The 25428-nt window shown below is 42.7% G+C and overlaps 1 protein-coding gene across 1 annotated transcript in view; it reads left to right on the top strand.

The window, feature by feature from the left end:
* Positions 1 to 262: 262 nt before the first annotated feature.
* The window catches only part of LOC308088116 (aquaporin-3-like), a 123447-nt gene continuing 98281 nt past the window's right edge, over positions 263 to 25428 (top strand). Inside the window, exon 1 of the mRNA XM_080432479.1 lies at positions 263 to 272. The gene's annotated coding sequence lies outside the window, so the exon portion shown is untranslated. The remainder of the gene's footprint in view (positions 273 to 25428) is intronic.

The following is a 25428-nucleotide window of genomic DNA, read 5'->3' as shown; positions in this document are numbered from 1 at the left end:
AAAATCGATAAATGACCTCTAAAGATGATCTGTACCAAGTTTCACGCTTGTATCACCAAGTGAACGATTCTCCCAAAATATTGCTTTTAGCCGCTGTACTATAAGACAACCTTTATATTCGAGCAAACCATATGAGGAACTGAGGGTCTATATGTACACACAGGGTTAACTGGACACAGGTGAACACAAGACAAATTAACACAGGGATTGGCTGGGGCACAACAGGAGACAGGTGGAGAACATAACTAATCAAAGGGAGGCGAGACAGGACAGGTAGCAAACATTAGGGCAGACAGGAACACTAGGAAGATAACTACACAATAAAAGTACAAGGAGAACAGGAAACAATACATAATGAGATACAAGGATACAAGGAATTCTTTTTAAGAAAAAAAAAAGGATGAAAAAGAAAAAATATATTTTAAATTTGAATTTGTTTGAATTTGTTTGAATTTATTTAATAAATTTTTAATTTTGTGATGGTTTCATAAATGTTCTCTTGAACGTTACCTCTCATCAGGACTGAGGTGTTGGAGGGCCGTGTGAGCGGCCAGGACAGGACTCTGGTCGTGCTGGTGGAACAGGCCCTGAGGATCAAGGAGGAGATGGCTGCCAGCCTGCAGGCCACCCAGGGCAACGTCCTGGCCGAAGCCCTGTCCCGCAGGCTGCTGGAGAACCACATAAACACCATCACACACATCGTCAAACAGCTCAGCGTGGACATACAGGTACGCACACCATCACTCACACACACGCACGCACGCACGCACGCACACACACACACACACACACACACACACACACACACACACACACACACACACAGTGTTGGGAGCATTAAACTACGTAACTATGTAGTTGAACAATGTAGTAAAACTACATTTTGCTGTACTGTAGCCTGCTGGTAGTTCAACTACCATACCTTCATTGTGTGAAGCGTCTAGTAGTTCAACTGGGGTGTTACAGGGAGTTTTGGCCCGTCCACACCAATGCAACTATAGTCGCAACTTGCAACCAGACAGTTGCAATAAATTGCAGTGGTCTGGACTGACCAGTTGCAGACGGGTGCCATTTGGCAATAATGGTTGCAAGGAGTTGCAAGGAGTTGCACTGGTGTGGACTGGCCTAAGAGTCTGATGGTTTGAGGGAAGAAGTTTTTACGCAACCCGGCAGTTCTGCACTGTTACCGTATACTGTGGTATCCCCTTATCGGAGGACAGAGGATCAAACAGTCCATGATGATCATGAAATGTAATACTTGACGATTAATTGTCACAAAAATAATTGTGACTAACGGTTTAATTGTGTAATTGTTTTTGACACTGAACATTGGAACATAAATAAGAAATACATTTGACATTATTTCAGGCTACGTAAACAAAAATCGCACAGGGCAGATATGACAAATAACTTAAACAACTTTATTTTTTAAATCGCCGATCTGCAAACTTGCAGATCGGCTATTTCAGTTATTTTCTGTAAAATGTTTGAAAATATATGAAACATTTTCAACATTGAAACGATCATGACGATTATGGAAAAAGTAATTGTGATTATCTCAAATATTTTTTTATCAGGCGATTACGTAATAATTGTCACAGGCCTATCCATGAATCCATGATAGGGATGGGTGGGGTATCGTACCTGCCTATGTTGGAGGTCTTGGTCAAACAGTATTGTTACTATATCTTGAATGGATGGGAATGAAGTGACCTTCTCAGATGTCCTCACCACTCTCTGCAGGGACTTCTGGCCTGAGGCTTTGCGGTCTCCATACCAGATGGAGATACAGCTGGTCAGTACGCTGTATGGTGACCCTGTACAATGTTATGAGGATTGGGGGTGGGGTGGGGGGGGGGCTATCTTCATTCATTGCAGGAAATGCTGCTGCTGGGCTCTCTTGGCTAAGGGTAGCAAAAGATAAGTCTAAACCTCAATTAGTTCAAGAGCAAAATCACCACAGTTGAGCTTGAGAAGAGTCATTATTCCATGGGCTGAGCTTAAAACAAAACAAAACAAGAAATGATGACGCAGTCATAGTACCAGGTTGCTCTCTCCAGCGTCCCCGCACGGAACCAAATGGACCCGTGGTCCTGTACCCTTTCGCTCGCGGAGTAACAAATCGCTGTGTGTGTGTGTGTATGAGGAGTCAAGTCAATAGTTTGTTTGGTGGCGATTTTTGTTTGGTGGCTTTTTTTTTTGTTCTGGGCTATGATCCCATAGTATGGGAGGACGCCCGTCGTTCAGAGTATGGGGAAGTCTCGGGGAAGTCTCCCCATTGGCTTTAAGGATTGAAAGACCGCCACGGTCAGCCAATGATCAAAAGGTCGCCAGAAAGTGTTTAGAAAGTGTTTAGTAGTTAATCAGTCTCTTCCTAGACCAGGCTGCAAGCAACCTGGTAAAAACAACACATACAGTATTAAGTAGCTTCGTGTACAAGGTTAAGTGCTGTGCAAGCTCTCCACTCTATACTCATCAACAAGAGCTCTGGTGGAATTGATCTCCAACACATCTCTTTCCATGAAGAAGGTCACAAGTAAAGTGTTATTGTCAAGTCTGTTTTTGCACTTTTTCCTCTCATTTTCCTCAGTTTTCCCTTACTGTACCTCGTGCCATTTCTCTTTTTTTTTTTTTATAAAAAAATTTATCCCGCGATTTTTGTAACCCATTTTTTTTTCACCCGGTGCCAATTTCCTAAGTGATCCTGGGCACTACACCAGCCCTACACCAGTATTACACCTGTCACCCCACAGTAGGGAGGCCAGGGCCGAGCTCATGCTTCCTTCAGGCATGAGAGCCAACTGACCTTATTGTCACCTGACAGGGGGGAGTTTCCCTGGTTGGACGTAGCGCGTGGAAGGAACACGTTATTCCAACCCGTTCCCTTCCCCTCCATCAGGCGCCCCGGCTGTCATGGGGGAGGCGGTATAGTGACCAGGATTACTACATGTTTTTGTGAGGGTATTAACTACCCTAGGAGACACGGGGAGAACATGCAAACTCCACACAGAGTAGGCCCTTTCGCCAACCCCACCTAGGGTATGGGCGCTGATGACGCGGAGGAGAAGACACGCCCCCAGTGCCCACAGCGTCCCCGGCGGGAATCGAACCCAGGACCTTCTAGCTGTGAGGCGACAGCGCTACCGACTGCGCCACCGTGCCCCTGTGCCATTTCTCTTTTAATCAATCTTTTACAAACTCGCAGACAAACACGCACGCACACACACATGCATGCACACACGTTGGCTTACAGTACAGTACATGCACTTTGATTACACTTTATAGAGTGGTGCAGTGCCCTACAAAGCCCTCCTTGAATCCCATCATGCTTATGAGGCATTTTCCAAGTATAAGCAAAAAAAAACAAGTAAAGGCATTATCATCTTACGAATATTGGGGTGTTCTGAGTGCTTGCCAGTACCACTTATGGCCACTTAACCACTTATGGTTTATAGCATACTATATAAGCTGAGTACTTGAATGGAAATTTGATTCATTTTCGTTCTTCAATCTTTAGGCAGAGAGTCGTACGAACATTGAGGCAAAGCAGGGGAGAGCACCCCTACACAAACCACGTAGTATAGCTAAACGACACAACGCATCATTAATCCACTCTCACTGGGCCCTAAATGATAACGCTGATTGTTGTTATCTATAATATTATCGTCATAATTCCCTTCTGCTAATTAATTCTCTGCATGAGTGTTTGAGCAAGTAGCAATAAACCAAGATGTGAAGTGAAGTGAATATAAGCTGGAAAGGAGACATGCTTAATGGCACTGTCTCCATAGTGCTCAGTAATTCTGTTATCTGCGAAGGACACACCTATGTGCCACTGGGCTAGCACAGGGCATGTCAGAATAATTACCAAAGTAAAGGTATAATCTCTATCTGTCTGTTTCTAAATCCACCCACACTGCACAATGCCTCTTCATTTAGACAGGTTGGAATGAACAGTTACTGTACCTCACATGAATGCATGCCCCTCATACCCATTGTACCTTACACATTTTACCCGTTGTACCCGCATTGTCAGAGTACCCATTATCCTTAGGGCAGTACCCATTATTGTAGTACTTGGGGGGGGAGTCTATAACATCAGTTATATGCCGCTGAGCGGGGAGGACACGGACACGCATGCATGCATGCAGAGATTCAGTGCATTTATAGCTAGATTAAGCCCAATTTGTTGTACGGAGGTGTTGCATGACGATAATAACTGACCTACCAGCTCACGGTCTGCTATTTCCGGTGCGTGACACCCGTCATATGTTAGCAGCATAAATTAGGCTGAATTTTACTCCATCACATGAATGTGTCGCTACTAAGAACTGATTTTCAAGCTAACAATGTGTAGCGGTTCTTGTCAAGTGACACCTTTGTTCTATAATTAATTAGTCTTTACCCAGAAACAAAGTGTCTGTTCCTTCTATTTTACTAAATGTGGCAATTAATCCATTAAGACCTGTCATTTTAGATGTCTTTGGCTATTTAAAAATAGCAGATATACAAGCTCATAGTGCGGCACCGAGTGCCGCGCTATGAGCTTGTACAGTATATCTGCTATCTTTGAAAAATCGTGAACATTTGTGCAAATCTTTGAATATACATTTTTTAAAGCGAACATTTGTCAAATATTTTGGTCCAGGGACCTCCAGAAGCAAAGATTTGAGTTACAAATGTTTGCTTTAAAAATAAATATATTCAAAGATGTGCACAATTTTCAAAAAAAAAATCACAAAACAATAGCAGATACATACAAGCTCATAGCGCTGCATTTGGTGCCACGCTATGAGCTTGTATATCTGCTATTTTTGAATAGCCAAAAGAGATCTGAAATGACACAGATGTGTTCCCGGATTGAATGGATTCAGCATCAAAGAGCATACTTACCATGCTGACCTTGGGTCTGAACAGGCCCTGGAGAGCAACATCACCCAAAGGGACTCGGTCACATCTGGAACCTCATGGGCCGTGCAGAGTCTAGACCAGAAGAACTTGGCTGGGATTGGAGACCTGAGAGGAAGAGTGGCCAGGTACTGTATGCATACAACTCTATTTGATATTAGTCAATCATATAATAATCAGTGCCGGCAAAATGTGCCAATCACAACAAAGCATTTCAAAGATTTTAATGTGATAAACTCCAATTTTGAGGTCCATCTGCTGTTCAGCCAGCTCTTTATGCAGGACTTGAAGTTATAACAACTAACTAAAACAAATGGAAATAGCATGAAGAACCTGCACAGAAAACCACAGTACGTAATACATAACAAGTCAACTTGTTAGAGACAAAACTGACTGGCTGTGTAGACCGTGAGAAATTGTTAACTTTTCTCAAACTCAGGCTGTTGGGATGTTACTACTGTATGTATACCATTAAAGTAAATGGTGGTGGATATGCAGCTGTCAGATGCTCTTTTTGTCTCTATTCATCATAGCTGAGTCACCCTGCATGAGTGGGTAGAGAAAGGGCCGCTTAGGGAATCAGAAGGTCACCAGTTCAACGAATCGGAAGGTCACTTATCATCGGTCCACCACCCACTCTATGATGTGTCGAATAGTGTCAAGACATAACCCCTAACTGCTCCCCAGGGCCCTCTATTAATAAAGCCTACTGCTCCCAATAGTTAGGATGGGTAAATGCAGAGAACAAATGTCACATAAAACTAAAAAAAATTGCTCCTCGGAGCACAGGTCTCTGCCAGGCCAGGTAAGTTATTGTGGGCCAGCGATGTCTGGAATCCAGTCATTTTAAAAAGGCAATGCCACCCCAGCAAACTTTGGAAGCCAATCGTAGTCAATCGGAATGGCATATAAGAAATCTGACAAATACGTCTTGATGACATGACTATAGAGATAATGTTGACTCACGTGAAGTTTGAGTAATATCAATGTGTTTTGCAAAAAAACGTTCTCATGGTGTGTGTGCAAAGTTTCCCGCCGATCGATTCCGGGGGGCTTGTATAGCGTTGTAATCGACACGGTGATAACAGCGAGAGACGTTGCGGACAAGCCGTAAAATCCAGACTGCTCACCAAAGAGCTGTGTGGAATTTCCCATTATCTCTCCCCCATCCTGACATCAAAGATGAAGACAACAGATCAGGAAAAGGGGGGGGAGAAAGCCAGGCCAACCAAATGGCCACATACACACACACACACACACAACTTCCCCCCTCTCTCTCTCTCACACTCTTTCTCCCTCTTTTTGAGCGCATGGAAAATTATGTTTTCACCACAAAGAAGACATTACACGTGACCTCATGGAGAGACATGTGGACAATAATGGACAATAATGTGAAAATGTAGTACTATGCTGTATTTCCAAATGTATGCCTGGTGTTTAGAAGTGACCGGGGCCTGACCCAAGGGGGGCCCATGGCTGACCTGGGTCATAAAACCACACGGAAGGGTTCTGCTTCCCCTCCCGGTGACTCAGAGTCAGCAAATCCCACAGCAGATAAGGATTTAGCATAGTAATGACATTTGACCACACTTCAAAGACATTTTAGGGTATATAGATCCCACACGAACAACACTCTTTGCTCAAAGCCGCCAAGGGATGATTCCCTGGCTCTCCCATCACCAACCAAGGACGAGGAGGGTTAACCAGCCTTCCTAGGGCTCTTCAACACGGAACCACCAAGGAGGAGGTCGAGGTCCAGGCCACTGCAACCCGCAGCCGCGGCAAGAGCAGAGACTGATCAGAAGGCCTCCGCTCCACTCATCTCCATCGCACACGCACCCGAGCCGTGAAATGCGCCCTTCTCCAAGAGGACATCACCGCGGTCAACTCGGCGACCCGGCCTCCGCCACCGTCGACGCCAACTCAGTATTACCTTTGCACTGAGATTCCCGAACTCTGAGACCACTCGCTAGAACCAGTGCCAAGTTGGGCTTTAAAGCGCGCCTGTGTACCTTTCTCCCGAAATCCAGAGTCTCCGGACTCAGGCCCCTATCCAGGGTCTAAAGGTGTGTTGAACCATTTTTGATTTGTGCATTAATCTTAAGGCGACGTTACTGTGTTTACCAGAGAATATCTGTTATAGTTGAGCATAGCTCAGAAGGTTTTACAATAATGCATCTCCAATGCGATTCCTTCTTTTACTCTCTGTGACTTTTTCTCTCTCCTGTTTTCTTATCTCCCCACATTAACTCCATACACAACATAAGTTTCTGTTTCCCAAGCGTTGCTTTATAAATACTTGTAACGGTGAAGTCTGAATAAAACCAATTTTATTGTAACAAGGAAAGTAATGATGTGTGGTGTCTTTTGTCCGACCAGTTAAAATGTATCTCTCTCTGATTAAACAGACATTTATATAAACCTGTCCAAGAACTCACGTTACATTACAGTGACGTAAGATTCAATAATAATAATATATATATATATACCTATATGTATGTATTATTATATTGTAATTGATTCATAAATTATATTTATATGGTTTATGAGCTAATTACGTCCTGTGTTCATATGCTGCGATCTCATCCAGTGTCATGATCATTACAGGTGGTGCCCCGTTATACGAGGCAGGTTTTTGTCTTTAAGCAGAGAGAAAATACTAGACTGTGTTGACAGATGATACCAAACATCTACGTTTGAAAACAAACGTGGGGAGCAGTAAGAGAAAAAACCAACAGAACGCGCACCGCGCTTGGATAGGATGTATGTCAGCAAAATTACCGTGCCCTCTTTTTAACTAAACCCTGAGTCCCACTGCAGGCAGTGTGTGCGTCAGGCAATAGAAAAAAATAGAGTGTTATTTCCCCCCGGAGATAATAAAAGAAAAAGTATTCTTTTAATGTGAGTCCAGCACTCAAAAGGTTGAAAAATATTCTTTTTAAACTAGCTACTTAGAAAGAGCCTTTCCCTTTTAAATTCTGACAAAGTTTTTACCAATGGCCAATTTATGAATAAACACCGACACTCGATGGTAATTAACTCGAGCCGGTAATTATAATAAGAAGAGAAAGCGAGATTAGTTAACACAAATCTAGGCTAAACCAAGGTAAAATTACGTCAAAACTGGACTGAGATTTATTAACTTTTGTAAGCTTGTTATAATCTCTAGTATCCTCTTAGACCGTTTATTAAATCGTCTAGGAGACGAGGATCTCCAAAAGTGAACCGCTACTGTAATGCTTCAGCTCACTTAGAATCCTAAAAAGCTAACAGATCAGATAAAGAAAAAGAAAAATACTCGTACTTTTATTTTTCAAACTGGTCCGTAATTTAACTGGTTTCGTGACGATTGCTGAGTGAAAGACTGGGATCGTGTTTGGCCACAGATAGACTAAGAAGCAAAAGACAGCGACAGAGCTGTGTGTTTTTTTTCTCTCTGGTCAGAATGCACAGAGCTCATTCACAAATTCTCCAGCAAACGCCATTTTGAATTACGTAAGCAGACCCCGCCCGTTGGCAACGTGACAGCACGTACCACGGACACTAGCAGCTTAGGACTCCTCCTCCACCAACTCTGAGCTCCACAGAGCCAGGGAATTGAGGGAAAGTGGGCTTCCTTTGTGCGGGTACTTCTTGGAGTAACGCTCCAAGTATCACTCACGCTGCACTGTCAATCAAGCGACAGACACCCTTATGAGTTAATAACTATAAGTAAGCCGTTGTTAATTTTGGTATCCTCTGAGACAGTTTAATACAGTCTCATGAGAAGGGGAAATTCGAGTGAATCACTATTATAGCGCTTAATAGTCACTTAGAATCCCAGTAAAAGGCTTACAGATCAGACGAAGAGAAAGAGAATAGCCAAAGTCGTATCTTTCTTCTCTTAAAACTGATCCGTGATTTAACTTGTGCCAAGATTGCTGTCTGAAGGAAATTCGTGTTTCTAACACAAACAGCCACGGGCCCGTACAGCCTGCTGACTGACCCTCTCGTGACAATTCAGTTGGCGCCATTTTGGATTGCGTAAACACACCCCTCCCCCGTTGATAACGTCACAGCACGGGCAGAGACATTGTGGAGCTAAGAACTCCACCCCCACTACAGCCGAGCTCCAGTGAGACATTCACTTGAGATAAAGATCTGTTGTGGTGACGTTGTGTGAAGACAGACTGGTATCCAGTGTTATATTTAGAGGTTGTAGCTATGAACGGTGCGTTCGAATCGGCGAGAGTTTGACTGTGAGTTGACAAACAAAACCGGAGTGACAAAAGTTTCATCTGGGTCATTTGATTGACAAATCACAGACAGAGCCTGGTTGATCCAAACCCAACGGACCATATTAATTTTCTGAGTTAAAGTTTGAGCTCGTTTTAAAGTAAAGGGTTAATAAGTTAACTGCTTAATTCGGAAAGTTAATCTTAGTTCAGAATTGGAAACAGATTATTAATTTTTGTTCCTTTGTAAGAAGAAACACAATAAGTCTGAAGATTGCAGAGTATTTTCGGCTATAATTCCCGGAAATTTTTCAATGTTCCGGTTTCTAAAGATACTCTGCAGATTGTTCACGTTTATTCTGAAATTTCTATAAATGGATAGAATTATTTTTTAAAAAAAAAATAAAAAAAAAAATTGTTTTTTTTTTTTTTTTTTTTTTTTTTTTTAGAATTTGGATTAAACAATTTTTTTTTTTGGATTAATTTTTAGAGATTGAATTTAGTTAAAGTTTAAAAAAAAAAAACTTTTTCTCACTTCTCTCTGATTAGTTTTTCCAGATTTTAAAGAAAGGTTTTGTTTCCTCTCTTCTAATCTCGGTTATTTTGGGGAAAACCCAAAGGAACCTTCAAAGACTTTTCTCTCAATCAAAGATACTTTACTATTCGAACCGAATAAACGTTTATTTAAAAAAATAAAATAAACTAAACTAAGGAACCTGGGATTAATAATCCCTCTTAAATTTGTAGGTCTCAAACAAAGCTAAACACCTCAAAATAATTATCAGGGAAACCTTGTCTCATCTTCACACGGCCTACTAAGTACAATTCCACTGTTACTTCACCAGTATTGCTGCATGTACCACTCCTTCTAGTTTTGTCCAAAGTAATAGCTAACACTAGCTGAACATATTTGGACCAAATACCGAACCCTAGTAGTCGCTCCTTTCGCCCTGTCCATTAAGATGGCCTCTGTGAAACAGGTCGATGAGCTACAGGACAAGGTAAAGGATTTGGAAAGTAAAGCTGCTTTGCTGACAACAGCTGAGCAGGAAATAGTACAGCTAAAAAACCAAATTGCCACGATGGAATTAGCCGTAAAACAAACTCCACCTTCCCCCAGCGCAGGGCCTGGACAATCAGGTCCCGCTGACGCGAGGATAATTCAGCTAGAAACAGAGGCGCTCGACCTTCAAGACCGCCTCTCTGAAGGACAATTAGTGAAAACTAGACTAACCCAAGCACTCCTGGATGTTCAAACTGATAACACTGACTTTCAAAGTCAAATTAGCGACCTGCGGAATGACGTAAACGTCGCCCAGGGTACGGTAACTGTCAGAGAACGCCTCATGGGGTCCTTAAGGGCGGAAATACATGGTTTTACACAGGAAAGGCAGGCATGGCATAAATACATCTCAGAAACGGACACTCTAATTGCAAAATTGAGACATGATCTGGAAGTCTCCACACACCAGGTCACTAGCCTAAAAATTGAAAGCCAAATTGCCAGCCATGACTTGACTAGACTAGCACATAGGGACACTGTTCTCCCGCCAGGGAGAGAAGTACTTCCCCCGTCAGGCGGAGCCCCGGCTTCCCTACCGGGGATCCACCCTATGTACACTAGCCCAGGTCACGCTCTGCTAAATGGTAGTCAAACCTTTCCAAATACGGGGAGCCACCCTCCACCCTCTGTAACACCAACTGTCCAAAGGTATGAGGCGCCTCTCCCCTCCGGGCAAGCCGGCCTGAGCCTGCCGGGGCAAACCCAGCCAGTGCCACACGGTACAGGTACTCCCCCAAGGTCAGGAAACGGAACGGTGTCACCACGCGCTAACCCAGCCGGTCAACACCTAACCACTGACGATCTGAAAAAACTTGCTAAATTTATCCCACGCTTTAACCCCACAACAGATGGGGACGTGGATACCTACACCTATTTGGAGGACATTGACTACCATTTAGAAGAATATGCCCCTGTCACGTCTGAAACCAAATTAAGACTCATTACGCTAACCTCCAACCGAGAGGTCAGCAGTTTTGTTAGACGGCAGACAGAACAAACCCGCCAAGACTGGCAGGCTATACGTGCGGCAATTATCGAGGAATTTGCCGACCACCAAAGCAAGAGTGGTATTACCGCCGCCATAGGAGTTCACCACTCAAAGGACGAACCTATTAACGTATACTATGCAAAACTGCGTAGAGCGTACTTTGGCGATCAAAATCTACCCAATATGGAAGAAAACGAATACTTTAAAGCCTTGTTCTTAAGTAATTTGCATCCTTCCATTAAAAAGCAAATTCCCCTTGGGGTCGAACCGAGACATACGCAAGCTAACAAGCTCCGCAACCTGGCCCGAGAAGCGTTCGATAGAGATCGCACTAAACCCCAAGCCCATACGGTATGCCCAATAGAAAGCCTTGAACTTGAGGGGGGGCACCCTCGCACAGACAGGTCCAACAACGGACCGAGTGACTACCCCTCACATCAAGAGCAAAACGATTGGGAACAATATGAAAGGCAAGACGACCGTGGTCAGTATAGGAGAAGCGACCGCCAGTCTCCCTCCTGGAGCCGACCTCGCTCCCCCTCATACGACCGCGATCGTCCCTCCTCCCAAGATCGTAGTCCAGACCGCGGTCGCTCGCTCTCACGGTATAACTCTGGGACAAGACCTGGATTCCCTGAGTTGGTACAACAGCTCCCAGCTGAAGTCCCCAGAGAATCACGATGGCAAAGCCCAGCCCGTGACGACAAGAATTTGAGAGAACCTAATCACTTTGTTCCAACGTATGCTTCATATGACACCACTTCACAATAGTTCGTGTTTCATCTAAAACATAAGGGGGGTCCGGTATATTTTTAACTTTTTGCGCATAGGTTTCTCAAACTTTGTGTCAAATGTTGAAAAATGGTTTACATTATCATTCATAAAACGTGACCAACCTAAGGGGGGGGCACGATGATACATACGTCAGGGTTACCACGCCAGACGTGGTGGCCCACAATGACAGCAACCCCGACCTGTATCTTGACACCAACACGGCCCAAGCCTGTTGGAAGTAGGACTACCTTCCCACCACAAGGTGGGATGACCGCCGTGTGTGTTGTATTTTGTTTTGAAAAAAAAAAAAAAAACCTTTATATACATTTTGCTTTGGCATTTTATTCTTACACTTTTATAGACATTTTTCTTTTGCATTTTAGTTTACTTTAAGTCAAAGGTAATTTTGGGTGCAATACCCGCCCAAACGGGCTCTTGTTTTACTGTTATAAAAATCCCAGCATGCGATCTTCCCCTTTCCTCCGGAAAGGCAAGCAAACTAAAACTTTAGCGCATACTGAGTGTGGCCCTACTCAAAACCACCTGTTAGGTTTCAAAGAAAACCCTGTAGGTTCAGTTAGATGTTGGGCTAATGTCTCATTGGCACTATGTTTTTGTTTTTTTATTCTTTCTCTGTTTTTCTCTTCTACTGGGCCCCCATAGAGATTCAGAACCCCATGTAATACCCTGTAAACACTGGCCTTGGCCAGAGTTAACTCCCCCGGTTCTAGGACACAGACGGTCCTGATATCAGCATGGTTTTATTGATTTCTTTTTGGCCCCATTAGAACCTTCTTAGCCAACAGCCAAGCCCGGCGGGCTAAGAACCCCATAGAGAAAGAACACCTTCTTTTCCCTCTCTCTCTCTCTGTCCTTTCACCTCTGTGCCTTTACGTAGGATGCATGCCACTAGACTATAGCAGTGTCGCCTTAGGGTTATTGCCAAGTCTAATGGTGGCCGCCCTAGAAGGCCAGATGGAATGTGTGCCACGCTGTGTGTTCTCTCCCTGTTATCCAGTCGCTGAAATTCTGGTACGCCAGCAGAAGACCCTGGACCTGCGGTCCGACCTTCGCTGGCCTAAATGGGGGTTTGTAATCGACACGGTGATAACAGCGAGAGACGTTGCGGACAAGCCGTAAAATCCAGACTGCTCACCAAAGAGCTGTGTGGAATTTCCCATTATCTCTCCCCCATCCTGACATCAAAGATGAAGACAACAGATCAGGAAAAGGGGGGGGAGAAAGCCAGGCCAACCAAATGGCCACATACACACACACACACACACAACTTCCCCCCTCTCTCTCTCTCACACTCTTTCTCCCTCTTTTTGAGCGCATGGAAAATTATGTTTTCACCACAAAGAAGACATTACACGTGACCTCATGGAGAGACATGTGGACAATAATGGACAATAATGTGAAAATGTAGTACTATGCTGTATTTCCAAATGTATGCCTGGTGTTTAGAAGTGACCGGGGCCTGACCCAAGGGGGGCCCATGGCTGACCTGGGTCATAAAACCACACGGAAGGGTTCTGCTTCCCCTCCCGGTGACTCAGAGTCAGCAAATCCCACAGCAGATAAGGATTTAGCATAGTAATGACATTTGACCACACTTCAAAGACATTTTAGGGTATATAGATCCCACACGAACAACACTCTTTGCTCAAAGCCGCCAAGGGATGATTCCCTGGCTCTCCCATCACCAACCAAGGACGAGGAGGGTTAACCAGCCTTCCTAGGGCTCTTCAACACGGAACCACCAAGGAGGAGGTCGAGGTCCAGGCCACTGCAACCCGCAGCCGCGGCAAGAGCAGAGACTGATCAGAAGGCCTCCGCTCCACTCATCTCCATCGCACACGCACCCGAGCCGTGAAATGCGCCCTTCTCCAAGAGGACATCACCGCGGTCAACTCGGCGACCCGGCCTCCGCCACCGTCGACGCCAACTCAGTATTACCTTTGCACTGAGATTCCCGAACTCTGAGACCACTCGCTAGAACCAGTGCCAAGTTGGGCTTTAAAGCGCGCCTGTGTACCTTTCTCCCGAAATCCAGAGTCTCCGGACTCAGGCCCCTATCCAGGGTCTAAAGGTGTGTTGAACCATTTTTGATTTGTGCATTAATCTTAAGGCGACGTTACTGTGTTTACCAGAGAATATCTGTTATAGTTGAGCATAGCTCAGAAGGTTTTACAATAATGCATCTCCAATGCGATTCCTTCTTTTACTCTCTGTGACTTTTTCTCTCTCCTGTTTTCTTATCTCCCCACATTAACTCCATACACAACATAAGTTTCTGTTTCCCAAGCGTTGCTTTATAAATACTTGTAACGGTGAAGTCTGAATAAAACCAATTTTATTGTAACAAGGAAAGTAATGATGTGTGGTGTCTTTTGTCCGACCAGTTAAAATGTATCTCTCTCTGATTAAACAGACATTTATATAAACCTGTCCAAGAACTCACGTTACATTACAGTGACGTAAGATTCAATAATAATAATATATATATATATACCTATATGTATGTATTATTATATTGTAATTGATTCATAAATTATATTTATATGGTTTATGAGCTAATTACGTCCTGTGTTCATATGCTGCGATCTCATCCAGTGTCATGATCATTACAGCGTGTTGTGCAAATCGAGCCCCTCCAGCTAACTTTGAAAGCCAATCGTAGTCAATCAGAATAGAATCCGGTTGATGATCACGTGACTACAGAGATAAGGTGTACCAATTTGGGTGAGGTTTGGAAAAAATCGGTAGCAGTAGCAGCAAAAACTGTGTTTTGCAAAGAAAACGCAAAATGGCGTTAATATTGTCAAGTGGAAATGGGCGTGTTTATTTGGGGAGTTGTGTAATTATCCAAATTATTTTGATTGTATGAGCTACGGTTCAAGAGTTGTAGGCCAAAACGTGAATCAGCCTATTATTATAGGCCGATTTGAAAATAAATATAGGGTGGCATTTCTTCCTTGGCCTAGCAGGAAAGTGGGTGCAAATTTTCACGCAATCGGACGCTGCGTTCATTTTGTTCAAAACAGGCCACTCCTGCAAGCCAATCTTCGGACAGATCCGTCTTGATAACATGATTATAGAGGTAATGTCTGTACCGATTTGTATGATGTTTGGACAAAATCTGTAATATAAAAAAATGTATAGCAAAAATCGGCCTCCATGGTGGTGCAATAACTGGCCGATGTGAGAAACTTGGGAAAGAGGTTTTTATTTGACCTCCAAATAGTATGCATGCACAGTTTTCGCAATCTGTAGGGGTAATATTCTTATATCTTTGGGGCAAAAATCTGCCTCCTGGTGGCGCTTTAACAGGCTGATGTGAGAAATTTGGGGCAGAGGTTTTACTTGGCCTCCAAGGAGTATGCGTGCACACTGCACAGTTTTTCACCGATCGATCCAACGCACAGGATATTAGCTGCACACAGACGGACAGACACACGGACGGGGGCGTTCTTGCAGGCTGGTCTATATCATCAGTCTTCTGTAGAAAGGTTAGCATGACTCACCATACACAATGATTCATGGTTCACCAAGGATCATTGAAAACCTTTCTTACGCTAATCAATGACCTCTTCTAGGCTAGTCATGAATAAGCAAGTAGACCAGGGATTGGGAGTGTTTGTATACACTAGTATACAACGAAGTGAACCACTTGCAAATAACTGCTGCACTAGTCTACTGGGAAATAATGTGGATCTGAGATGAGACGCCGCAATTATGTGTTATTGGGCAGTTGGCTGTATTAGATGTATTAAGACAAGACACACACACACCTGCTTGCATGCGTGTGTACACGCGCAGTCGCATACACGTATCCAACATATAGCACAATACATTTGGCATGCCCTTTGGCCCAGCTGATAAATTTGGATAATTTATTTTCGCCTGCAAATTACATTCATTTAATGGCAGGCTCAGTGATGATGACCTCATAAATTAAGTGAAAAGGGCCCATTTATGAGTTTACACTAGAGCCAGAGCTGTAGTAGAGGAGGCTCTGTCTGATCAATCAGACACAACCCACTGCACAGGCTCGCTGTTTGCAGGAAGCCAGCAGCACTCATGGGAAACCACAAAAACACCTAGAATCGGTTCTGAGCTAGTGATTCATCAAAGCTCCAGACAAACAATACCACACGATCAGGAGCCATAACACGAGATTTCTGAATAGTTTTTATCTAGCGACAATGAGACTGCTTGCAAGTGTTAAGTCCTGTCCCCATTGCCTTTAATTGAACTCTGTTTCATACTTGATGCTCTTTTTATATAGAGGTTCGGCCACATATCTTCTTGTGTTTTTTCATAAATTAATGCCCTATTTTATACTTTGTTGTGTCCCACAAAAGTTGATCTTACAAGCTCACGTTTCACATGATGACGTGTTCTGAGCTTGTAGATCTGCTATATATATTTTTTAAGATTTTGAAAATGTTTACCTACTACAAGTTCACAATGGGTCGCATTGCGACGCATTGTGAGCTTGTAGATCGGTTATTTTCAAATGGCGGTAAGTACTGGGAGCTGATAGTAGGTGTGGCGCTCCACCTCAGCAATCCATCTCCCAGGGGTCTGGCGCATTGTAACGGGGACAGACTCCGACGTTCTCTGCTGATAAAGACAATAAGACTCTTCGACCTATACAATACTCATCTGATCTCTCTCTTCCGTTTGTCTGTTCGTCCTCCACCCCTCGCCTCCACTCCAGGTGTGATGCCAGCCTATCCAAGCTGAGTGCTGATGTGAGGTCTGGGGAACAGCAGACAGTCAGCCTCCGTCAGGAGGTGGCAGATCTCAGGTCAGCTCTGGACGGAAGACTGAAGGAGATAGAGCTCAAGGTGAGAGAGATGGTGTCCTCATGAATCATGATCAAGCCCAGTGGTTCTCAACCTTTTCAGGCCGTGACCCCCCAAAATAATCGTATCTGAACTGGACCCCCCATTTTGTTTGACTCCGTTCCACAGATAAATATTGTGAAAATAGCAGATCTACAAGCTCACAACGCCTCGCGTTGCGAGGCGTTGTGAGCTTGTAGATCAGCTATTTTCAAAGTTTTGCCTCATATTATTTGACAATTTGGCTAATGTTTTATAGTATAGTAACTAGTTAGTTGATTACTTTTGATGCACCAATGGTATTTTTCTTAGTTTTTCTCCTTTTTTTTTGTATTAAAAAGGTCTTAAAAGTCCTTAAATTGTCACTTCACTATCATCTGAGATGTGCTATTTATCTATCTATCTATCTATCTATCTATCTATCTATCTATCTATCTATCTTTTTTCCCTTTTTCTTGCCGATGGGTTCCCAGATTGAGATAATAAATATTGCCACATGAGTAAATAGTAGACTTCTCCAGCCTTAAATAATATACACAGTGATCGAGTTTTGTTGATTTTCTGTCATTGTTTTAGTTTATTGCATGTAAGGGACCCTGTCATTTGTGGTCTCACACTTATATTGCAACGTCCTCCATGAACACACTCTCTGAAGGGTGAAATGAAATCACCCTTGAGGAACCAAGGCCTCATTGTAAACTGGTTCTCATGCCTTCCTCTCCCCAGTCTGTTATGGTGTATTTCCTCCATCTAAAGATCGATAGCAGAAGAAACAACCTTGACAGCTGGCTTTAGAGCGCGTGAAACTCCCCTCACTATCACAATAAATAAACCTGCTCTCGCTCTCTCTCTCTCTCTCTCTCTCTCTCTCTCTCTCTCTCTCTCTCTCTCTCTCTCTCTCTCTCTCTCTATGCACACACACAATGTATGATGCATTCACACGGACATGAAAACACAAGCATTTAAAGTTATTATCTCTTATAGTTACCTTCTAATAAAAAACACAAACTAGTTCCAACTGAGTTCATTGGCAAACATTTTCATTATGCATTGATTAATTTATGGAGTGTGTGTGTGTGTGTGTGTGTGTGTGTGTGTGTGTGTGTGTGTGTGTGTGTGTGTGTGTGTGTGTGTGTGTGTGTGTGTGTGTGTGTGTGTGTGTGTGTGTGTGTGTGTGTGTGTGTGTGTGTGTGTGTGTGTGTGTGTGTGTGTGATTAATAGCTGTATCAGGTGGAAGGCAGTCTAGAGGGCTCTCTAGCAGAGCAGTCCCAGAGCCACAGGAGGACTTTGTCTGAACTGCACAGCCAGGTTAAACTACTGGAGGCCAGGTGAGCAGGTTGACAAATTGATTATCAATTTACCAGAAAGTACTCACTGTAAATAAGATGGGTTGCTGCAGTCCCTTTTCCCAAAGCCGCACTAAGAGCATAAAAATGTAATAGTCTGTGCTCTAAGGCAGTGGTTCTCAAAGTGGGGTTCCAGGGGGTCGACAGAACATAGTTATACTTCGTGAGACCGATCTACAAGATTTATTATTAGATCTACATTTCACGTCACGATGTGACGTGAAATGTAGATCTAATAATAAATTGTAGATCTAATATTTATTTCAAATTTGAAAAATCTTGAGAATATCCCTTTATTTTTTGATAGATTTTCTAAAGATTTCCACAAAGATTCACATATTTTCATGAGTTGAAATCAAAATTCTAGCATGTTTAAAAAATAATTTAATTATGATATAATTAATACAATTTTAATAATCAAAGAAATGCCCTAATTTAGGAAACAATTGTTTAAGAAGTAGTGAAAATAGCAGATCTGCAAGCTCGCAACGCGGCGCAAAGTGACGCGTTGCGAGCTTGTAGATCTGCTGTTTTCACTAGTTTGGGTCCCGGGCAAATATCTGATTTCTCTTTTGGGTCTCGAGCTAAAACGTTTGGGAACCACTGGTGTAAATGATACAGTTCATGAGCTCTCTTTAATTGGAGTTCTCCTGTAGCAGAATAATCCCAGGTCATTGCTTAAGTTAAAATCTAAACAACGAGCACAAATTGAATCTCCCTGGTTTGTTTCTTCATCTCCCTGGTTTGTTTCTTCATCTCCCTCGTTCGATGGAGATCATTAGAATTCCTCAGACAAACACTTTTCTCTTTCAGCCAACAGAACACTATAGCGATGGGCACAAATAATTGGTTCCACGCTGTGCAATCCAGAGACATTAAGCTAGAGGATAACACTTTCAGATCGCTTGAAGTATCAGGAAAGCACACACACAATCAAACTTCAAGCAAACACACTTCACTCCCCTGAGCCAGGAGTGATTCACAACAGTGAATGTTATTTAATGCTTCCTCCTTGGTCTCCATCTGGCTCTAAAGGGTGCTTTCAGTGAGGTTGGTGCATTACAGTGAAAAGCTAAAGCTATCAGGTTACTACTATATATAAAGGCAATTATGGCCATAAATAATATGGATGCATTCTTGTTTGAATTTTCTTGAACATTTTTCTTCGAGAATGTTCACCTGTAATGACATGCCTAAAATAGGAACGCCAGTTATAGCGGCACTAGGTAACTTTTTTTTAAAGAATAAAATGTAATGTTGTCCAATCTATATGGTAGAGTATGTTAATACAATATAACTTATACAATTGGGATGGTTGTATTTTGTCTCCATGTTCTGCTATTGAGACATATAGATCATGTCAAAGTTCCTCTGACACGAATTTTGACCTGATGGTCAAGATTCAATTTATCCCCTGAGCAAGCAGGCCGGCTCTATTAGCTCTCAGCGCTTGCACAGGAAACTGGGTTCTAAGCGGAGCAGTGAGAAACTGCGTTGCCAAGTTGGTGATATATATTCATTGTGAATAGCAGCTGTAGCAGGTGCAATGATGTTGAAAATTGGAAAGAAAGAAGAAAGAAATGGATGGTATTTCCTTTCAAACAGCTCATTTTCACATCAACTACACCAGACATTTCCTTCTTGTGCAGATGGTAAAACATAGAGTTAAAAATAAGTGGTAAAAGCATTCGGATTCTTTTTTTTAAAGAGCAATTGAATTAGTCAAAGATCAGGAGGGGTGTTGATTATTGAAAGCTTTCTTAAACATCTGAAGGTGAATCTTCAGTCATTGATTACATCAGTGGTTCTCAAAGTGGATTTCAGGGACTCTTTGGGTTCCTTTAGGGGGGTCTAAATAGACCCTTACAAGCATGTAACTCAGACAATATACAAATGGAACCAAATGGCATTTGGTTCCATTTGTACACTCTCTGAGTTAAGGGGAGACCTTGAAATTTAAAAGTTTGAGAACCATTGGATTACATAGTAAAATGATCCAAGAGTTACATTAACACTCAGGACCTTACAGTGTATAAACATCAAGGTTGGCTGTGTTCCTAATCAGGTTTTCTACAGGGCGTTCCACAGCTGTGGAGCAGAACAGCAGAAAGGCTCTGGTCAGCCATGGTTTGTAGCTTGCTGCAGTTGAAGGCATGTGGAGCCAGCAGAACGGACAGCAGGGTTAAACTAACTCATAGTATTTTCATTGTGTTTCTGCAAGATAAATTAATAACACAGTAAGCGTTACTGATGGTTAGGGGGCTGTATAGGGTTTGGGGACTAAATTGATGAGAGAAAATTGTTTTGCAGCTCCAGTCTACTGTGGAAATGGCATGTGTTAGACCATGTGTGTATGTTTGTGTAGACTAGAGTAGACCATGTGTGTTTGTTAGACCATGGACAGGTAAGGGATTAGATTGTTGACATTCTGTGACATCTCTATATAATTAATAGAGATGCATTCATTTGTAGCAGAGCCATGTACTGCATCCACAGAGAGAGAGAGAGAGTCCGCAGAAGTTATGCCTTCACCGTATAATGGAAAACACGTACAGATTTCTCTCTCTCACTCACACACACAATCTCTCTCTCTCATACACATAATAATGAGTCCACATAATTATGCCTTCGCCATATAATACACACACACACACACACACACACACACACACACACACACACACACACACACACACACACACACACACACACACACACACACACACACACACACACACACACACACATACACACACACGTGCGGCTGGCACTTACTCTGTAGTCTTGCCTCATTGATTTTCTCAGCCACTTCAAGAAGAACAATAAGAAGAAATGCCAACTGAATGGGAGCTCATGAACTCTAGATAATAGAAAATTACTCCTAAGAGAGAAGTCGTGGTGATTCATTGTCCGAGGGCCAGTACAATGCAGAGGAAGAGATACTATTTATCAGCATATTGTGTGTGTGTGTGTGTGTGTGTGTGTGTGTGTGTGTGTGTGTGTGTGTGTGTGTGTGTGTGTGTGTGTGTGTGTGTGTGTGTGTGTGTGTGTGTGTGTGTGTGTGTGTGTGTGTGTGTGTGTGTGTGACAGACAGACAGACAGACAGACAGACAGACAGACAGACAGACAGACAGACAGACAGACAGACCACATTGGCAGAATACCTGAGCACTGTGATTGATCCAAAACTAAGGAAAGCCTTGACAATGACTCACTGAGTCTCGCGATCGAGAAAGGCCGCCACGGGCAGATCTGGCTCCCAACAGAAGACAGACTGTGCAGTTCTAACCAACCAACTGTTCCAAGACATCATGAGACACAATACTTCCCACAGATTATAATCACCCAAAGAGAGTTTGACTAATGACAAAAAACTCCCATATCTGCTGATGAAGTACAACAATGTGCAAACACAGCAAGATTTGAGAAGGATGTCCAATAGAACATTGGTTCTCAAAGTGGGGTCCCGGGACCCCCAGGGGTACTTGGGGGGGTTCCAAGGGGTCCCCAGCAAAATGTGTTAATATGGCGTCACAATAATTTTAACCTTTTATACTTTGGCTATTAAAAAATAGCAGATATACAAGCTCATAGCGCGGCACCGAGTGCCGCGCTATGAGCTTGTAGATCTACTGTTTCTTTTTAAATCGTGAACATTTTGTGCAAACTTTGGATATACATATTTTTTAAGACAACATTTTTAACTCAAATATTTGAGATGGGGGTCCGTGGCCAAATACATATCATCTTGGGGGTCCTTGGCATGAAAAAGTTTGAGAACCACTGATATAGAATACAATCACCAAGGCTTAAGGACTACTAATCTGCACCGTGCTGGTCTCGGGGGTCAGAACATAGATCTATGTCGCATACAAACAGAGTAATTACCTTCAGATGCATTTGAAAAAACTGCTGCTTCTTGTTTACTATTTATATTACAGAAAATGCACCATTTTTGCAGTTTTTCTATGTTGCAATGTGACACAGCTCTGTTTACACTTTTCTTTATTCCCTTTTAATTGTACATTAGTAAGTAGGCCTAAGTGTTTTATTTCACACTTTTTTTGGCAATGTAAACATTCTCATGCCAGTAGTCAAAGTCCCTGAATTGAATTGAAGAGAGACACAGATAGAGAGAGAGAGAGAGAGAGAGAGAGAGAGAGAGAGAGAGAGAGAGAGAGAGAGAGAGAGAGAGAGAGAGAGAGAGAGAGAGAGAGAGAGAGAGAGAGAGAGAGAGAGATCATTATTATTACATCATTATTACCTTATAGAGAGTCTTTGTACTGTAGGCACTATTTGTATTTCACTGTTGGCATGGGTCTCTGTTCGTGTTCCAATCTGACTGAAATATCTGCTGCCTGAGCCAGCACTCAGTAGAAAGTAAACCAGACCACTAGACTAGATTAATCCACATTCAGCATGCTGTATTCTCTCTTTGTACTGCTTTGAGGTTCTCCTCAGTGGTGTAAAGTATCGCAACACGTTGTGAGCTTGTAAATCGGCTATATTCAAAAGATTTTAATACATTTTATACATTTGAAATCATGGGACCTTCTGCACAATGAGTACTTTCTGTGTACTTAAGTACAGTACTTGAGTAAATGTACTTAGTTACTTTACACCACTGCCCAGAGGGACTCTAGGGTTCATGTGGTTAATTTGTCCTGAACAGGATTGCAAGACCTCATGGACTTGGCCCGCCCCGCGGTCCTCCTTAGACCAACCACAGACTTCCGTTACAGCCTCCAGCCAATCAGAGGCTTATCTCAGATTATATTCTGGCGAAACCAGGACATGCTGACTTGTGATTGGTTTGTGTTCTGACTGACCACGTGAGAATGATATAATTACCTGAACCTTTACTGAACCTTTACTGAACCTGAAGACTTCTTTTTAGGCTTTTATATGCCTTTATTGATAGGACAGTAGGCTGACAGGAAATGGGGAGAGAGAGATGGGGAGTGACATGCAGAAAAGGTCGTCGGGATCGGGAGTTGAACCCACGACACGCTGTCAGGCTGGATTACCAGCCTAGGTGCCCAGACGGTTACGTCAACCGTCCGGGCCGCCGCTCTACATATAGGCTTTGCACAATTTGCACACAGTTTCGCATCATGAACCCATCGCCTTTCCTCCATCGACCCCTTCAGTTTACAATATATGCCCCCGCCCCCCAACCCAAATCCCACCGTAATGATTTTTATGTGATTGAAATGATAAGTTGTTTTGCTCCACTAATGAGATTGCGGGGCTCAAAGGATGCAGATGTTGATCTTTTCAAAGGACTTCAGTGCAGTTGGGTGTATGTATGGTGTATGTATGGGCTCTTAGCGAGGATTTAAGCGTGTTATTGTCGTTATGCCCTGTGTTTCTTTGGAATTTGTTTCATATTTTTACTCCTGTGAGTTTTGCTGTTGTGTCCGGCATCCCACTGGTAGCAATACCACAATGTTACAAGTAAAAGGGCTGTGTTCAAAATGTTACTTGAGTAAAAGCAGTATTGGCATCAAAATACACTTAAAAGTACCAAAAGTAAAAGTACAAAAATGTTCTAAAATAGCAGATCTAAAAGTACAATATTTGCCTCTGAGATGTAGTGGAGTAGAGGTAAAAGTATTGAAAATTGAAAATACTCCAGTAAAGCAAAAAATACCTCAGAATTGTACTTAAGTACAGCACTTGAGTAAATGTACTTAGATACTTTGCTTTACTTTGGTCATTGACTGTGAGTAGGATTAAAAAGCATTAAAATAATTTCTAAGAATGATTCCCGTTTAGATATAATTCCTGAGGATTACCGTAGAGTACACAAAGACTGTGCAGGCATTAGGAGTAAGTAAGCTTTGCCGAGCCCTGAGGCCCATAGGGCAGGAGCCTATCTCCTGTTTCCTTAAGCCAGCTCTCCACCGCACCGATTTTGGGCCGACTTGGCGTCGGGAAGCGTTCGATATCGTCGTCCAGTCGGTTAGGGGTCCGTCGGGACCTTTTCGGCCGACCCAGAGCCGACCGGACATGTTCAGTTCTTTGGCCGACTGGGAGTAGCCATGTAGCAGAGAAGAAGTGTGACAACAACACAGAGCGAGGGCTTTCGGTGTAGCCAGATTCTGTGAGAGAAACAAGCGACCATGTCTATGAAAACCTACATTCACTGTTTCTCGTTGTCGCTCCCAGAGAGAGAGATTGATTGATTTGACCTACTTTTGCGCTGATGTGATGTAATCTATTGGGAGCAGGTGTGTAAGATTCCAATAGTATAAACATTTTAATTGGCTTTCATAGACTCTTAATATATTTTTTTCAAATGAGATTTGGCCTTATAGATCGAAATGTGCTCAGTTTTGGCTATTTTCTGGGTGTTAATTTCAATTTATTTTTTATTTATGTATTTATTTTTGATTATTCGAATATGACCCGGCCGGGGATCGAACCCCGACCTCCCAGTCTCAGGGCGGACACTGAGCTGGTGCATTAGGAGTAGCTTGTGTGAAGAAACAACCGATCTGGGGCATAATAAACTGGATGAACTGAACAGGAGCAGTAGTGGGTTTATTCAGCAAGAGCTGCACGCCGCTAATAGCACATGTTACATCATGTTATTGATTATTCAAAAGTAAGGTACTCAATCTGCTGTACCATTATATATCTTATTGTGGTTTTTGTGTGGCCCGTGAGCATCCAATAGTAACAGGAAAAACAACAAATTGGCCACACAAAACATTCAGCATACATAGCCAGGGCACGCAGGAAATTAATCTCCATAGATAGCTTAGACAACAGAACATGTTTGAAACAAAGACAATAACAAAGGCAGCATACCAATACCCAGTGTAAAGTAACTAAGTACATTTACTCAAGTATTGTACTTAAGTACAATGTTGGGGTATTTGTTCTTTACTTGAGTATTTCCAATTTCCAATACTTTAACTTCTACTTCGCTACACCTCGGATGCAAATATTGTACTTTTACTTTTACATTCATTAGCCACTTCAGCCCTGTATACATTTCGGCCATTTGAAAATAGCTGATCTACAAGCTCACAATGTGTCGCGCATCCAAAAGATTTTTATACATTTGAAAACTTGAAATGGGACATTCTGCATAATGAGTACTTTTACTTTTGGTACTTTAAGTAAATTATTTATGCCAATACTTTTGCACTTTTACTCAAGTGCATTTTAAATTCCGGACTTCTGTATTTCTACATTGCAGTATTGATACTTTTACTAGTACAAAATGTTAGTACTTTTTCCACCACTGGTAGTAACAGGAAAAACAACAAAT

Source organism: Gymnoscopelus braueri (genome assembly GCF_963280865.1).
Source record: "Gymnoscopelus braueri genome assembly, chromosome: 7".
In the NCBI taxonomy this organism is placed as follows: domain Eukaryota; kingdom Metazoa; phylum Chordata; class Actinopteri; order Myctophiformes; family Myctophidae; genus Gymnoscopelus; species Gymnoscopelus braueri.
Note: the sequence above shows the minus strand (reverse complement) of the source record. Positions and strands in the feature narration are given on the sequence as shown.